The sequence below is a fragment of the Mustela nigripes genome, chromosome 4 (assembly GCF_022355385.1).
Source record: "Mustela nigripes isolate SB6536 chromosome 4, MUSNIG.SB6536, whole genome shotgun sequence".
NCBI lineage: Eukaryota > Metazoa > Chordata > Mammalia > Carnivora > Mustelidae > Mustela > Mustela nigripes.
Window position 1 is genome coordinate 182,634,020 of NC_081560.1, and position 14,975 is coordinate 182,648,994.

Sequence of the window (14,975 nt, forward strand, 5' to 3'; positions counted from 1 at the left end):
ATACATGAGTGTCTGATTTCTCTACATAATTGAAGAAAAATGTCAGTCTGATACAGTGAATACTTTTCTAAACATAAGTTATTATTTTCATAGACAAAGAGAAAAACTATTAAGAGAAAACGGTCAAGGACACCTGGGTGGTTCAGTCAGCTTAAGGGTCTGCCTTCGGCTCAGATTATGATCCCGGGGTCCTCGGATCAAGTCCCACACTAAGCTCCCTGCTCAGTGGGGAATCTGTGTCTCCTTCTCCCTCTGCCACTCCCCCTGCTCCTGCTCTCTCTCTCAAATAAATAAGACTTTTTTAAAAAAATGGTTAATGGCTCCTTTGTTTTAAGTTCCAGGAAATATTTAACTCTCTAAGAAGCAAAGACTCATTTATAAAGACCATATTCAATGCCTCAATGCAAATTACTCCCAACAAACGGCAAAAGTTAAGCACTTAACCGAACCTCACAGGCAGCGAGCACACAACTTGCACAGCTGGCTCAGGGACAGCGCGGAGCTAGGATGTGGACCTAGACCGCCACCTCGTGGCGTCAGTAAGAAAACAATCCAGTGTTGAAACCTTTCTCTGCTCCATGGGGTCAGCATGGACCCATCACAACCAACTCCCCTTCTCTTCATCACACTGTCGAAACATATATGCCTGAATGAAGAGAACGCTCCCCAAAATAAGGATCCTTCAGAAGAATTCTTCTCCTTATATTTGAGACTCTCGTAGGAAGTTCTCTGAACTAATTTAGAAAACAGCTTTCCAGGAAAGCACAGTAGTTTGAACCAACCTCAGTCCTAAGTTTTAAATTAATACAAGACCCCCTGATGGAATCAGCAAACAAAAAAAGGTATTTGTAGGTAAAAGGGCATAATTTCTGGAGCCTGTTTTTGGAAAACCCAACGAACAACAAGTGGTAAGCGGGGGATCAAGGCTGTGGGGACAATGTTGTCACCCAGCGGTGGGCACACAGGGGTTCACCATACTGTCTTTATCCTATGAATGCTTGAAATTTTCAACTTTAAACTGTTTTATAAATAAATCATATTTACTTATTAATCTGAGGGCTATGTCTTTCAAGTAATATGTGAGCTTCTTTCAAAAAAAAAAAAGGCCTCTTAACCTAAAACTCAAAAAAAAATTAGTCATCTTTTTAAGAAGTTTTTAAAGGTTTCCTTAAAAAACAATAAATGGTAACACTGTGAATGTCCTGATTACCTACAATCAAACAGAGAAAAACTCTCCTGATGTTATTCACTTGGGTACTTACGGCCTAGCATAACATTTGCACTTCTTTCATCCACACAGTGTGCTGTGTCATAAACAATCTGAACAAAAGCAAAGACGATGTGCTGTGTAATTAAGCCAAAGGGTGGCTCTAGTGCTGACGAAGACACCGAGCAGGTGAGACACTATTTTCATCTTCCACTATACTTTCTTGTTACTAACTTGTGAATGTATGACATAGAGGGAAGAATGAAGGGGTGCCTTGGTGGTGCAGGTGACTAAGCCACCGACTCCTGATTCGGCTCAGGTCATGATCTTGTGAGCTCAAGCCCTGCATTGGGCTTTATGCTCAACGTGCAGTCTGCTTAAGACTCTCTCTCCCTCTCCCTTTGCTCCTCTCTCTGTACACGCAATGTCGCTCTCTCATTCTCTCTCTAAAAATACATCGTTTAAAAAAAAAAAAAAAGGAAGAATGAAAACACAGAACAGGGGTGATCATGAAGCCTGAGAACTGTGTTAAATCAGATAGAGAATGGTACGCTCACAAAAGGAAACACTTTCGCGATCTTTGATAGGAACTTATTAAAAGCAGGCCGGTGTTAAACTGCCAACAACAAAGCCAGGAACAAGCAGTTTAAGAAGGGTTCTAGTCACTACCACAGAAGGAAAACAAAGTCAGAGAGACCATGATCCATGGGCAACAGCTCCCCAATCCCTTACTCTAGCCGCAGGGACAGCAGGCAATGAAGAGGGCTACACAGTAATGATGCTACCAGAAGGCCCCTTCTGCTTGACACTGGGTGTGCTTCAGTATGTGACCACACAGTGACTTATAAGCAAATCACACAAGCCAGGCTTACTTTCTATATTCCCTAACTCTGCCTCAGGTAAAAGACTCAACCTCATTCATAATCAATCAATCAATAAGTAAATGGAAAAGTAGGAATATGTAGTTCTCTTAAAATTTAAGTAAAAATTCTTTTAATTCTATAACAATGTGACTGTGAGATTATGTACACATACATACAAATATATATACACACAAAGTCACACGTTTATTCCACAATGAAGGGGAGAGGGCAAGTAGAAGTCTACTTCTTTAGTGCAAATGGAACACTTCATAAAGACCAGTTAGATCAGATCTTATTTCCTGCTGCTTAAATATTTTATTAAGGTAAGAACCTGGGTTCAGTCACTAAATCTATCAGAGCAGATTCATATTCCTACTGAGAAAAAAGTTATGGGTCATTCAAAAGGCTGTTGGTTAGAAAGATAACCTTGACACCTCAGAATTTACACTTCTAAGAACCTTCCTAGTTACTCATGGCAATCAAGTGATGTCATCTCTGTCACATCCACTTGACTGCTCACTCCCGTTCATTTCCTGTTGCCATAAGCATCCATCTGCCACCTGTTCCCCAAAACTGTATAAAGTAGAAATGCAAAACACAATTCTCTCTAAACATTTCAGCCTATGATTGTAAAATAAGACACTTCCTCTAACATCTTCCCAATAATTTCAAAATTAAGCAGGGGTATATTTCTCATCTGTCATCAAAAAACCAAAAGTCTGGTACCATACTCTGTAGGGTATGCTGTGGAGTAAGGCCCTCCTGTAAGCTGTCGTGCAGAAGGGGACAACATCTGGGAAGGGAATTTGGCAAAATCTAGAAACACTGTATGAACTTCTGCCCACTGATGCACTCTATGAAATCAACCATAAAAGCACACCTCTACACACACATAATGACAAAATTATACGACCTATAGCATCACAAAATTAGAAATAACCTAGGGGCACCTGGTGGCTCAGTCAGTTGAGCGTCTGACTCGTGATTTTGGCTCGAGTCATGATCTCGTGGGTCCTAGGACTGAGCCCCCTGTGTTGGGCTCCGCACTCCGTAGGGGAGTCTGCTTGGGATTCTCTCTCTGCCCCTCTCCCCACTCAAATGCTCTCCCTCTCTAAATCTTTAAAAAAAAAAAAAGAAGAAGAGAAAAGAAAAGAAATAACTCAAAAGTCCATTAGCAAGAGACCACTTCAATAAACTACAGCACATCCTTTCACAAAAGCATGTAGCTGAAATAACGAAGAATTAGGGTTCTCTATGAGATGCTAAGACTATGACCTTGGGTATACTTTTAGGGAAAAAAGAAAGGTGCCAAAAAGTGTACACAGGATGTTTTTCTTTGTGAAAATGAGAAAAATAAGATTATTCATATGTATTTTTTTATTTTTGCAAAACCAAACAAAACACCAGAAGGATAAACCAGAAACTCATCAAAATGTTTATTACTGGGGGCACCTAGGCGGCTCAGTGGGTTAAGCCATTGCCTTCAGCTCAGGTCATGATCTCAGGGTCCTGGGATTGAGCCCCACATCGGCTGATATGGGGCTGCTCAGCAGGGAGCAGGGAGCCTGCTTCCCCCTCTCTCTCTGCCTGCCTGCTTACTTGTGATCTCTCACTCTGTCAAATAAATGAAATCTTTAAAAAAAAAAAAAAAGTTATTACTGGAGGACAGGGTACAGGCTGGAGGAGACATGGAAAGAAGACTTCTCTGACTGGAACTTTTTGGGTGACTCTGGAACCACATAAACGCATCACCTATTAAAACACTAAAATTAAGAATTAAACCTCATATTCAAAACAACTGAATAAATGACCATAAGTCAGTCTAGTATCACAACCACATAAGAGAATAAAATTATTCCATGCAACTTCTGAATACAGTATTCTGACGGAACATCTGAATGAGATTATGTCCTAAGGGCAAAAAAGAATCACAAAAGAATCATAAACCGCATTTATCAGCTATCATTAGTACTGTTATTGATACTGCAATATTGAATCTACTTTATGTATATCATAATACAAACCAAGTTCATAAATATGCTAATGTAATCAAGAAACACAAAAAAGAGAAACAAACATAAAATCAGAAAAGATAATACCACGTGTTAAATTTGAATTGGAAAGATCAACATAAATTCATACTATCTAATTCTTCTTGGTCTCTAAATTCAATCTTCATTACAAGGAACATAGGCTTCTTGGAAAACCGGCTGGCAGATTCCAAGACTGCATTGGGAAATGCATAAGATGAGGCTGGGGTAGCGTTCTGTTCTAGAAAGCATGAAGGCTCTCAATATTAAAGGAGCTGATCAGAGGACAGAGGGGCTGTCTTGATGGAATGTGAACGGAGCAAACCTGGGACTGTTTGAGCATCAGAAAGAATAATGACTGTGACTACAAAGTACTGAAAAAAATATATATCCAGAAGTTTTGTAGTGGGGTAAAAAAAAAAAAGAGAGGGAGGGAAACTAATTTGTCACTAGCTCCTTTCTCCAAAATTTGTAATTACGGTGAAAGAATTCAGCATTTACCTTGCCTTCTTAGGAGAAACTACAGGTTATCTTCGATTGATTAGGAAAATCTTCTCCAGCCTTTTTAACCAAGAATGGCTATTACTGCATGTATTACAAAAGAAAAGGGAATGCTAAGCAAATATCTGTTCAAAAAGCAACAGTGGAATGATGGACCCAAAGATCGCCAACAGACACTAACACCATTACCTAAAAGGCTGTTGAAGAAAGGGCATTCACCTGTGCTGTAATACCCTCTATAGATTACTTGCTAATCACAAAGGGGACATCTTATCCTTAAAATGAAGAGATCTAGAGGTCACCACCTTAACGGGCTGTTCAAAATTAGCACCATCAATACCGAGACGTGCCATCATTCCTTATCTTCTGACATAATATGATGTACAAAAAATTACCTAATGAATTGCCTATGAATTAAACATGCCAAAATTATTTTAACTGAATCTAATCAAGATTTAGACTTAATTTTTAGTCTGTAGGAGATTGGAGCCACAAAGGAATAAGTTAAATTAGACCAGGAGGAAAGATTCCGACAAACACAGAATTTGGGACATCCTATAAGACAATTGGCCTGGACTTTCAAGACCCAATGCCACGTACTGCCATTGTAAGAAATAAAACCAGCACCCTAATTAAGGCATAAAAATACGACTCTACACTAAAAGGAATTGGAACTCCTCAAAGAAAAGGCAGATTCCAAATCTGGAAGGAAAAGCTACAACATGAGTCTAGAACGTCCTTATCTTGCACCAGGTAAAAAGCAAATTCTTGACTAATGGGGTCATAGCATAAGGTCATAAGGGGAACCCTTGTGGCCAAATTTGGGATAATTTAAGCATTTAAAAAATTATGGCAATGGATTATAATAATTTAAAGGTTTTTTTTAAATTCCATAAGCCCACAGACATACCAAAAGGAAAAAAGATGGTGGGGGGAGTGCATGGAGAGCTAATGATCTTTTTTACAGCAAATATGTAATTTCAGATCATAAATGAGGTCATAGGGATGCCTGGGTGGCTCAGTGGGTTAAGCGTCTGTCTGCGGCTCAGGTCATGATCCCCGGGTCCCGAGACTGAGCCCTACGTCAAGATCCTGGCTCAGCGGGGAGCCTGCTTCTCCCCTTTCCTGCTGCTTCCCCCACCCTCCACGAGCTTGTGCTCTATCTCGCTCTGTCAAATAAATAAATAAAATAATATTAAAATAAACGAGGTCATAAGAGAATGTAATTCAATTTGATAAATCACCAATCAGCAGCTTCTCCCACCTTCCCATAACTGATTCGGGTCTGGATCACCAAAGGACATTAAAAAAATTGGCTGATAGACGGTTGGGAAAGAGTTATTCAAAATGTCTCAAAAACATCATCTCACAGATTACTTGATGGTACCTCGCGTTTTACAACAGAAGGATCTACTTAGAAAGGTGAAAATGTCACTCAACACTGAAGAGATCTGGGGGCACCTGGGTGGCTCAATCAATTGAGCATCTAACTCTTGGGTTTGGCTCAGGCCATGCTCTCAGGGTCCGGAGACTGGGCCCCATGCAGGCTCCGCACTCAGCGGGGAGCCTGCCTACGATTCTCTTCTGCGTCCCCTGCTCCTCCGCAACCCCACTCACTCACTCAATCACTCTCTCCCAAATAAATAAATCTTAAAAAAAATAAATAAAGGGATCCTGTGGCTTCCATCCAATCAACCGAGCAGACGTAGCATCACAAACAAGGGAAAACCTGACACCGTGTGCTGCCCGAGATGCGCTGCGGAGCCAAAACACTGGCACAGCGGCGAGAGCAAACCGGTGCTCTCTGGAAGCTGGATGCCAGCATGTGCAGTGACACAGCCGCTCCACGGCAACACGCCATGTTCACTAGAAGACGGGTACCAGGACGGACCGGCGCCGCTCTCGGCACGGTAGCCCCGAATTCCCCCAATTCCCATCAACAGCAGAAGTGGTGAACTACAGTACATTCACAAGTGGTACACCACACGGCAGTGAGACCGGACACACGATGACACAAACACAGATGAATAACACGAACATGCTGTTGAACAGAAGACCGAAAGCAAAGGAGGCCACATGCAGGGCTCTATTTCCATCAAGCACGAAAGGGGCAGAACTAATGTGCAGGCTTACAAGTCAAGAGGGTAATGCCAGTGACTGGAAAAGGACAAAGGGGACTTCTGAGGGGCTGGCAACAGTCAATTGCTTGATCTGAGAACTGATATACAAATGAGTTCAATTCACAAAAATTCACCTATCTGAACACTTCCATGTATTTTTCTGTATCAACATTATATTCCAATAGAAAGCTTTTTTTAAGTACGCATCACCCACACCTAAAAACATTTAAACTGAATCTAATCACTAGAAAACACTCAAATCCTGAATACAGGACATCCTACAGACAATCAGCCTAAGCTCTTTAAAAATGTCAGTCATAAGAAAGACTAAAGAAACAACAGCCATACTATAAACATAGGATAAATACAACAGTTCAGGAAATGCATGGATCCCGTATTTAAAAAACAAGCGAAAATACAAAAGTATTTTTGGTATAACTGGGAGTATCTGAACATGGATTATGATGTTACAGATTTCTGTTAATTTTTTAGGAATGATAAATACTGTGATTATGTAGGAAAATATACTTATTCTCAGGAGGCGCATGCTTAGTATTTTCAGGCGAAATGTTGTGATAACCACAACTTACTCTCAAACGGTTCAGATAAAAAAAAAAGAGGAAGAAAGATAAAGCAAATCTGACAAAGTTGTTAACAACTAGTGAGCCCTGATGAACAGTATGTGGGTGTTCACTGTTATCTTTCAACTTTTCTGTTTGTAAATTTCAAAGTTTTACAGTAAAAAGTTGGGCAAAAAATGGTAATATCACAAAAAAAGCATTTAAAAGATAGCCTTTCTAGAATAAAAAATATAATAACGAAATAGAATATAAAAACCTAGGTTGGGGGCACCTGGGTATGCTCAGTCAGTCAAGCACTCAACTCTCGATTTTTAGCTCAGGTCATGATCTCAGGGCTGTGTGCGGAGCATGAAGCCTGCTTGGGACCCTCCCTCCCCCCTCCCCCTCCCTCTGCCCCTCCTCCCTACTCAAATAAGCACATGCTCTCTTTCTTAAAAAAAAAAAAAAAAAAACAAGAAACCTAGATTGTGTACTCTTTTTTAAAAATGGGAAAATGTAAATAAATATAGAATTAGGTATTAGATGACATTTATAAATCACTGTTAATTTTCTTATATGTGCTAATGACATTGCATTTTGAGTAAATACATCTTATTTTTCAGAGATGCATGCTAAAGAACTTAGGAGTAAAATGTCACGTGTACAGCGTAAATTAAAATGACTCACACACAAAAAAGATGAGGCAAACATGGAAAAGTGACTATTATTGAATCTGGGTGATGAGTATATAGGTGGTCAGTATACTATTCTTTCTATTTCCTTTTTGTTTGAAAGTCCATAAAAAACAATTCTGTCAGTGCCTCAAAAACGTGAAGAAACCATTATAGCTGTGAGTACAGTCTGTTTTTCAGTTGAGTTTAGAAAAGCTGATGTCAACTTTAATTATTCTAAGGGACCAATGACACTTAAAAACATTAGATAATGGCGTTTTCTATATACAGTATCAATAAAATTCCAGCTAAGATCCCACGTTTATATACAAAATTCATGGTATTTTAAAAAACGAAGATTCACATATGCTGGTTTTATATTGTATTATATAAAAGATAGGTCACAAATTACACCCATCTGATTTTATTTATATTATGTTATTTTCTGAAAATCTGGTATCTATCTGAATGATTGAAAACAGGAATGGAAGCAAACATGTAGAGGTAATTCATCAAGGCCTTTACAATCTTAATACTTATGATTATGTGCTACTTCTCTAAGGATGTTACTAAAAAGAACTGACTTACTATTTTATATATCAAAGCAATCTATATTTATTTATCTTCTCATCAAATCTTTAAAAAAATTATCTACTTTTTGGGATGCTGAAATGATTATTTTATGGTTACCAATAGAGTTAAAATGGATTTTATGCACTGATATGATTGCTTGAAGTCTCCAAAGTTACTACACTGACTTGCATTTACTTTAAATGCTTTACAACTGTGAGAACAAAAAATGCATTTTCTTCAACACAAGTGAATTAGTTTCACCCATTACATTAACAAAACCACACCAGAGTGAGCTGCTGCACAGAGCCCTTAAAGCAAGTCAGAAGAACACTTGAACTTTTCAGAGGAGAACTTTTTTGGCTTCTTTTCCTGAATCCGAGCAGAGGAACACTGGCCATTTAATCATGCAGAAAACTGTACTGATATGCAAGGGGAAACTACTTCTGTACTGGGTCATGAATGAAATGGTTCCTTCAAAACAAAACACTGCACTTCAAGACTGGAAAGCAAAATACTATGCTCAGATCAGTTTCTCAAGGCAGCCAACCTTGCAGACAGAGTGTGCCTACTCTCTACCTGTAAGCAAGGGTTTTGCCAAATGAAGTAAGAATTTCTAGGATGAAACACACTAGGTGAAGGACCTCATTGACAGCAGTGACCCTCTCCTTACATGGAACCATCTCCAAGGCAGCTCACAGCCTCGAATTCCCTATTAATTAGCCCCAAATTTAATTATGTTACCGAGAGAAAACCTGAGGTAGTGCTCCTGCCCACCGCCCTGCTTATAAAGCAGGGGTATCACTCGGAGAGAAATGACCATGTTCTCTCCTAACTCCAGAGTGGTGGCACACTGAGGCACCAGAGGGCAGGCCACAAAAATAGAGAATGACTCACCAATTCCCAAAGGAAGTAACTGTATTTGAAACAGTACGAGGGCAAGTTCAAGTCTAAGGGCGTTCTCAAAAATTTAGATTTTGGTGATAAGCAAAGAAGAGGAGACCAGCAGTTTCATGAGATGACGCGCCGAGCCACGGGCCCAGCTAACATAGCAGACAGAAGCAGAAGAGGCAGCTAGGAAGAGCCCCTCTTGGGGTCACAACAAACTACAAAGAATGGCCTCAAAAACTGTCCCTGCAAAGGGGCACAAATTTAATTAAACCAGACTACAAAGCAATTTATGCCCCAGGACACTGCTGAAAACCACAGAGCAACCAGCCAGCAATTGCTACAGCCTAAGAGCTGGGTCTGATAGCATAAGGGACAAACATCCTAACAACAGATCAGGGGAAGAGAAAGCAGAACACTGGGGAGACCACTAGCATCCCAAGGTAGCTGCAGTGCTCAAGGCTGAGACCTAGCGAGTGACAGCAGTGACCTCTCATACTTTACATAAATGGATACTCTCCTCTCTTCCTTACTAATTTTAAAACCAATTGTATAAAAGATTGTAATTATAATTACAATTGTAATTGTGCTGTTGGAATAATGACATACACACAAGAAATACATCTGGGGGCGCCTGGGTGGTTCAGTGGGTTAAAGCCTCTACCTTCTGTCAGCCTCTGTCCTGGGATCGAGCCCCGCATTGGGCTCTCTGCTCTGTGGAGAGCCTGCTTTCTCCTCTCTCTCTGTCTACTTGTGATCTCTCTCTGTCAAATAAATAAATAAAATGTTAAAAAAAAAAAAAAAAAAAAGAAATACATCTGATAACATCATCCTAAAGAAGGTAGATGGGAACAAAGCTGTAACACAATAAGGAAATTATACTAGATGGTAACTCCAATCCAGTCCTAGATATATTCCAAAGAGAAATGAGAATGTCCACATAACACCTGTACACAAATGTACACAGTATTTTTCAAAGGAAAAAAATGAAAGCCACCCAAATCCCCACTGATGGATGGAGAAACAAAATGTGGTATGAGGAACTATTATTCATTCATAAAAAAAAATAAATACTGGGATATGCCAAAATGTTAACAAACCTTGAAAACCCTATGCTGTGTGAAAGAGACCAGTAAACAAAAGACCACATACTGTGTGATTCCACTTGCATGAAATATCCAGATTAGGTAAATCCAGAGACAGAAAGTGAAATAGTCATTGCCTAGAGCTGGGGCATTCAGGAAAAAATGAGGGACTACTGATGTAGGTATGGGGTTTCTTTTTGGGATGATGAAATCTGGCATTAGTGATGATGGTTGGCATAACTGTAAACGTACAAAAAACCACTGAATCATAGACTTTAAATGGGTGAATTATATTTCAATAAAGCTATTAAAAAAAAAAGCACAGTGCAGAGTCTTGACCTGCAAGATATTATTTTACATTTATTTCTTAGAAACTATATTCAGAGAGATGACAGACAAATCAGCTTATAATAAAAACAATATAATTTCCTCTGTCTCTGAAAACTGTATGAATTCAGATGTCAGACAAATAAAATGCTATGGCTGATCTCAAAGTCAAGGGACTTATCAAACCCAATACAGTATTTACCAAGCCATACTCACTTGTATGATATCAAAGACTATTCTGTCAAAATCATTTTCACCAGTAAAAATTTGCTGTAAGCATGTGACCCTATAAAACAGATCATTAAGGCAAAGCTGTTTGGCTCTAATAAAGAAATCCATTACATATTTCTATTTAAACACAAGGTCAAATCACATACCCAAAGTTCAGTACTACTGATGGCAGTGAATGTAAATTAAAAAGGTACAGTTAACTGCATGCAAAAGGAAATACAAATCTGAATGGCTCAAATTAAAATTTACTTTAGAAGAATTTTAATTAAATGCCATGTTCAGGGGCACCTAGGTGGCTCAGTGGGTTAAAGCCTCTGCCTTTAGCTCAAGTCATGATCTCAGGTCCTAGGATCGAGCCCTGCATCTGGCTCTCTGCTCAGCGGGGAACCTGCTTCCTCCTCTCTCCCTCTGCCTGCCTCTGCCTATTTGTGATCTCTATCTGTCAAATAAATAACTAAAATCTTAAAAAAAAAAAAAAAAAAAAAAGCCATGTTCACCTTTCTTAAAAAAATTTATACCACTTTTATAATATGGATTATTACCCTACAAATGCATCATTTACACCACCTATTAGAGTTGTCCCATAATATATAATAAAATATATTATTTTAGCTAGCTCACAGACAGAAGAATACAAAGCCTTTTTTAAATAGCGTCAATCAGGGTACCTGGGTGGTTCAGTTGGTTGAGCATCCAACTCTTGATCTCAGTTGAGATCCTGACCTCAGGGTTGTGAGTTCAAGCCCCACGGCAGCAGGTGGAGGAGTGTCTCTATCATACCTTAAGTATAAATACCGACCACCACCCTGGAGCCTCTCCAGATGCTAAATTCCAGATGCTTGTTTCTGATCAGTATCTTCCCACGGTCATTTGTTCCATAGGCTTCTCAAACTCCAACTGGCCAACACAGAACTCATTTTTCTGTCCCAAAACACACAAATTCTTCTTCCTCTTGTATTTCTTATCTCATATAAGGTCATTATGATCTACCCGGTCATGCAAGCCAGAAAAGAAAAATCAATCTGGACTTGTCCCTCTCCTCCATTTCCAACTCCCAAACATCCTTCAAGTCAAACACCAAATCCTCATCAACTCTACCTAAAATGTATCTGTTGTACCCTTCTCCATCCTCCTCCCACCAGTATGTCTTCAAGTCCATCATGCCTCATCAGATCTGCCTCAAGTCTCACGACTCTAAAACAAGACCCCCCCCGCAGACGCCTCCATCTGGCTAACACTACTGTGGGAACCACTCCTCTACTCTTCTGAAAACATGTGGTTCACATAAGCACCTTCCTCCACCTAAGCTCTTGGGTGGGACATGTGATCCATACATGACCAGAGTCTGGATCCACAACTGGATCCACTGGATCCAGATCACAGTGACTGGTTCAGGGATAAGAACTTATCTCAGCTTAGGCCAATCAGTACCTTCCTCGGGACTTCTTACCCAAAAAAAGTGCACATTATTTTTCGCTGACATCACTTGCTGTGAGAACAACGTACCTTAAACTGGCAGTATTCACCACTGCCACCACATGCCTGCTTCAGATTCCAGCCTCACAAAGAAAGCAAGCTGGGAGACCCAAGCAAGAGACACTACTGGTATTTTCCTGAGATCTAATGAAGCCAAAACTTCTTTGTTACATATGCAAAGAAATCCTTTCTTAAAATAAATTCCACTTTGGTTTCTGTTGCCTATCAAGACCTAACGCATTTCTTAAAAATGAAGTGGAATTCTCTAGCTCCACTATCTAAAACCTTTCAATCATTCTTTATTACTACTAAGGTTAAAGTCCAAGACCGTAAGGTCTACAAATTCTGGACCCTTGATTATTTGATGGCATAATAATCAACTCTGGCACTGCAAGACACCATAAGCAAAGTAATAAATAAATAAATAAATAAATGACAAACTACAGAGGAGTATCTGCAACTTTTGCCCCAAAGGCTTAGGCTTTTAATATAGAAACAGTTTCTAAGAAATGGAAAGAAAAAAAGTATTCCTAGAAAAACAAGCAAAACTATGACCATGTGGTTCACAGAATATAAAACTCAAATGGATTTTAAACATAAGAAAACATGCTCAATTTCATTTATGATAAAAGGGATGAAAATTAAAATCACACAAATTTCATTTGCATATATATGGCAAAAACTCAAATTCTTACAAAATCTCAATGATCAAGGCCATTGAGGAACAAGCAGGCATTCACATAGATTGCTGGCTACAAAAGGGTACAAAGCCCTGGGAAGAGGAATCTCTCTGGAGACTAAGTGACCCAGCAATCCGGAAGCTTATAACAAAGACAGTGACAAAAGGCAAACAGCTCCATGTACAAGGGTACTCACTGCAACACTACGCAAGGGTAAAAGACTAGAAATTGCCAAATGGCCACTAGTAAAGTCAGAATGAAGAAACCATTCTAGTACTCAGCAGCTAGAAAATGAAGATCTCTATATAGTTCTTTCTTTTTTTTCCTACACATTGTTCTTCTGTGACCTCCAAGTATACTACGTTCATATAATAAACAGGGGGAAACGTGTGTGTATCTCGGTATATGTACTGGTATGTTGTAAAATCACACATACACAGAGACACATACACATGCACCCTATATACTCAGAAAGATCACACACAAGTACACACACAGATACTGCCTGTATATGTGCTTACATTTTCAAAAAGTATCAATAGAAGCAAAATTAATTATAAGATAAATGACCTAGTTTCTTTAAAAAATGCTATTAAAAACAAGAGGGAAATTTACTTTAAAGATGTTCAACCAAATGGGATGTATAGATCTTACATGAATCCCCATCAAAAAAACCAACTATAAAAAGACACTAAAAAAAAAAAACAAACTGAGACAACTAAAGAAAATTGAGTATGTACTGGGCATTAGATGGCATAATTTATTGTTAAGCTTGCTGGGCATGATTATGGTACTGCAGTTATATATTTTTAAAGTTTCTAACTTTTAATCTAGAGATTTCCCTTTAAAAAAAAAAAAAAAAAACAGGGGCACCTGGGTGGCTCAGTGGGTTAAGCCTCTGCCTTTGGCTCAGGTCATGATCTCAGGGTCCTGGGATCAAGCCCCACATCAGGCTCTCTGCTCAGCAGGGACTCTGCGTCCCCTCTCTCTCTGCCTGCCTCTCTGCCGACTTGTGATCTCTGTCAAATAAATAAAATCTTAAAAACAACACCAAAAAAAAAAAAAACCACTGTTTATTAAGTATTTGTCTCACAGAAGTGCCCAGGTATCATTTTAAATAATCCTTTATCTCTTGTATTTTTTGTCAACTGATTATTCCATCTAGAAGCTTATAATTCAGGTTCGATTTCTTCAGCAAGAATATTCCATAGGTGGCATTTTATACTTCTAACATAGAGCCCTGTTGCCAAGGATCCCATTCTCCTTTTTGGCCCGACAAACAGTTACTTACTCTTTAAAGACTTTAAAGCACACCTCCTTCAGAAAACCTCCGTAACCTCCAGATGCATACTAAGCTGGCGCTCCCTACCTCCTCATTTAATAGCTAAACCGAACGGCACTGGAACTGCCTACCCCGCTGCCCCAGTCAGGCCATGAACGCCGTTAGCAATGGACTAGTGTGCAGGCCCGGACTCCACAGCGAATTCCAGAAAGTAATCTATACCCAGTACACACATCAGATCATTGCCTGGTGTCATGGCCCAACCATTCATACCTGGTAAGCAGGCAGCGCAAGGCCAGAATCTCCAGGTGATACAGGAAGTACTAATGTCCAGAATATCAAAGGGAGTTTTTGCACCTGGCAGACTCCTCACTATTTGTAAACACTATCTCCCACAGCTGCACGTCTCAACGGGGAACTTATGGAAGCACTTCCCAAACCAGAATGGGCATTCAAATTGCCCAGAAACCTAATTCAAAATGCA

At 39.5% G+C, this 14,975-nt stretch overlaps 1 protein-coding gene across 9 annotated transcripts in view; it reads right to left on the reverse strand.

Moving 5' to 3' along the window:
* Window positions 1-14,975, reverse strand: part of ATE1 (arginyltransferase 1) — a 166,142-nt gene that overhangs the window by 132,117 nt on the left and 19,050 nt on the right. The gene's annotated exons all lie outside the window — the stretch shown is intronic.